We start from the raw sequence: 3969 nt of genomic DNA on the forward strand, positions 1-3969 counted from the left end.
GCATTTCCCCACCAAAGAAACACTCCTTTCGGTGGTTGTTCCATAATATTGGTTGGTGATCTCGGTCAGCTACCACCCGTCAAAGACATACCTCTGTATGCAGGGACGAGCCACGGAAGCGCACTGTGGAGCACCTTCAACACAGTCATCACATTGGACACAATATTTCGTCAACAAGGCGACGACATCGCACAGGTTACTTTCAGGAACATTCTCCAGAACATTAGAGATGCAAATCCAACAATCGATGACTACAACATACTCATGTCGTGCACAGATTCCTTTTTATCAGAAGAAGAAATATGTTCATTCCATGATTCCATGCATTTATTTCCAACAAATGCTCAAACAACAGTCCATAATAAGCAAATGATGAAATCTCTTAACACTCCTATCGCAGGATCCATTGCTGAAGATGACACCGCATATTCCAGTCTTTCCTCTGAAGATGAGCAACTTGAGCGAATTGTATTGCTATGCAATGGCGAAAAAGTTATGTTGACTTCCAACCTTTGGGTTTCAGTCGGTCTTGTTAATGGTTCCCTTGGAAAAATTGTAACCATCTTTTACAAAGAATCAACTGCACCACCACAAATTCCAACATTTGTTGTCGTAGATTTCCCCAAGTACATTAGGCCTCCTTGGGATGAAAGAAACCCCACTCACTTGCCTATTCCAGCAGTAAAAAGAAATGGTCGTGCACAAATTCCACTGAAGATGGCTTGGGCTTTAACCATACATAAATCTCAAGGTATGACCCTTCCAAAAGCAACAATTGACATTGGAAAAACAGAACGTCAAGGTCTCACATTCACAGCTATTTCAAGAGTGCCTTCTCTGCAAGATCTCCGGATTAACCCCGCATTCAGTTTCGATCGTTACAGTAAAATGAAGGACAACAAAAACATTGCTCGCAGAAAACACGCGGAGGAAATTCTCCGTTCAATGCCGCCTCCAAATAATCTGCTCCAACCCGTACTTTGACATCACCAAAAGGTTTCCTCCATTTATTTACCTCATTCTCTTTCTTAACATACTTTTCATATCTTTCAACAACACAAACTTTAATCATTATTAGTAAATAAGCAAATATTAGAATGTCTTTATATTGTCTATACATCTCATTCTTACCTTTTCTTTCTTTTGCAGCAGGCCACATGGGCTCAGAAATAACAGACCTACACAACTACATGTAGATTGGCGAGCAAAAAAACTGCGTCTCCAGCTGTGCATTGACCTCCAATGGTGTTCAATATGCCGTTATTCACCATGCATCTTCCACTAACAATATATGGATCCCCATAGCAAAGGTAACTTCATTACCATTCATTCCAGATTCATTTTAACACAACTCACCTGCAGAGTATTACTAATACATTTCTGCAACTGGTTTACATATTACTAATTCTAACAAAATATAAATTTTGTAGGTCCATTGCTGCTTCTTCAGGCCTTCGCTGCCTCCACCATGTTTTCATACAACTTCAAATATGGAATGACAAGCACAATGTTCTTTAGACTATTATATTCCTTCTCGAACCTCTTTTGTTACAATTCACTGTTTGTATTTTCCATTTCAAACTTGAAAAAAGATGTTTCAAGATCGAATACCGTTTTCATTGTTTGTTTCCTCACAACTATTTGTGTTTTCCATTTCAATCTTTAAAAAGGATGTTACAACACACTTTGTATTTTCCATTTCAAACTTTAAAAAGGATGTTACAATACAATATTTGTATTTTCCATGTCACGCTTAAAAAAGGATGTTTCAACATCAAATACCATTTTGATAGTTCATGTCCTCCCAACTATTTGTGTTTCCAGTTTCAAACTTAAAAAAGGGATGTTTCGACATCAATGCCATTTTGATAGTTTATTTCCTCACAACTATTTCATTGTCAATGGGTTTTAACATATTTTGTTTACAAAATCAATTGACTTTAATGATTATAATACATGTTTTCAATATATCTTCATATTAATTTAATGTTCAATTTCAGTAATGGTTTCTTAAATAGCCCTTTCCAAATCAATATGGTTGCTCGGTTGTTGTTCGCATATTAATTTAATTTCCCATTTGAATAATGATTTCTTCAATAGCCCTTTCCAAATCAATATGGTTGCCCGGTTGTTGTTCACATGGACTCATTCATTTATCTTCACCTTTAACTCCACAGTTTTTTCCAACAACAAACAAAGGTCTCTAAACAGGTTCAATGCATATTTATGGCTGCTTGCATTCCATTTCAACGGTTTTCGGCATCGCTCCCTCAAATAAAAGCTCGAATTCATCGACCCTTGCTTCCAAAAAAGCCCGCAAAAGCCTATTCACGTTTCAATATTCTTCCACACACTATGCCTTACAGCGTTTCCTTTGCAACACTAGGTGCAAATGCTAGTATATTCCATGTAAAAAGTTATGTCCGTTTAGACACAAATATCAAATGATACATCATATTTATTCCTAAATATATAGATATCAACCCCATTAACAACATTCATTTGTTACGTGGCAATCCTTCAGCTCCCAAAGTTGTAAACTAAATTCAATATCTATCCACTTTAAGAGCTGGAAAACTTGAATTGATAATGCACTGACCCCACAAATTATTTATTTCAAGGCGAAGCATAATGACTCCTCACATCGATTCCTAAATATGGAAACCACGGCAGTTTTTTGTTTAATATAAATTCTGTTGCCCGGCAATCCTTTTAATGGAAAATACGACACAATTACGATCTATTTTATTGTAAATTCTTCCCTTTACTAAAATAAAATGGATAATTCTCGACTTTAAACCCTTTTTTTCAACGTAATTACGATCTATTTGATTGTAAATTCTTCACTTTAATAAATTAAAGTAGATAAGTTTTTACTTAATCCCTTTTTAATCACCATTAGATAGAGTTTAATCCCTAATCATAATTAAATAGAATTTAATTTATTTTGGTTATATATTTATTTAATTATTGTGATTTGATGCATTTCATTTTAATTATGAGACAACGCCTTTGCTATGTCATCTTCTTTAAACCATGAATCCACAATACACTGGTTATAAAATTCCATGAGTTAAAGCAAAGGGGAGATATCATTCTAAAACTCGCAAACGGTTTTGCATCATTACTAGGACGCTTCTCCCCGTAGCATAGCGGACTATACGTTCTACTCTACTCAGCTGTTATTTTCTTCTCGTATAAGAGCCTACTTTTCCAATCTAGAAATGTTGGCTGAAAAATTGGAAAGCGACAAATTTTTGGTTATATGCTCTCCGAACATCTCCAAAACGTTAAATTAGCGGGGAAAGCTTATTATAATTTAGTGGTTAAATTAGTTAGGATAGTCACTACCAGTGATTATTCGCTGATGCGAGTCGATTTATTATTGATGTTATTAAAAAAAGTCAAGTTAATAAGATTAAAACATAAACGAAATGTTCAATGTAACTTAATCGCATGCAATTAATAGAAGTAATATACATAGGTAATTCCAGAATATTTTTCTTTATTGATAATCAAGATTTCTAGTACAAGCTCTGACTACCCTGTGCACATAGTTGTAGAGGTCCGTGCACTCAACTCTGAATTTTTACCCTAGGTCTCTGCACACTTAGCTGCAAAGCCTCTTCCTACTTTAAGACTCTCCACTCTTAGCTTGCACAGACCCAAAAAATTACTTAGAACTCTACCAAAAACTTGCATTAGACTCTTCTAAGACTCCATTTAATACAATCCCATGGTCCGTAGACCACGAGGGGATCTCATCAAGCCGACACAAACTATCTAAACTAAGGGTGGAAAACAATTTTTCACTGTTTACATCTTCGCACTCCACGACCATAAAATGCGGAGACTTTACCTTATTTATATAAAACTTGGGCCTTTAGCCCCAAAATTGACCCCAGGGGACCTGTTCCCAACAGGCCCCCAACACGAATTTGATGACTCGCCCTTGAGTCACTTTGCTGG

At 36.0% G+C, this 3969-nt stretch overlaps 1 long non-coding RNA gene across 1 annotated transcript; it reads left to right on the forward strand.

Moving 5' to 3' along the window:
• The first annotated feature begins 1206 nt into the window (after nucleotides 1–1206).
• LOC149201040 (uncharacterized) lies at nucleotides 1207–1608 on the forward strand. The gene is made up of 2 exons (XR_016253395.1): nucleotides 1207–1310; nucleotides 1431–1608. It is a non-coding gene; the product is annotated as an uncharacterized LOC149201040 (long non-coding RNA).
• Nucleotides 1609–3969: the final 2361 nt, after the last annotated feature.

This window comes from Pinus tabuliformis, chromosome 2_1, assembly GCF_031772625.1.
Source record: "Pinus tabuliformis cultivar Carrire ecotype Pingquan chromosome 2_1, CPIR1, whole genome shotgun sequence".
Taxonomy (NCBI): Eukaryota; Viridiplantae; Streptophyta; class Pinopsida; order Pinales; family Pinaceae; genus Pinus; species Pinus tabuliformis.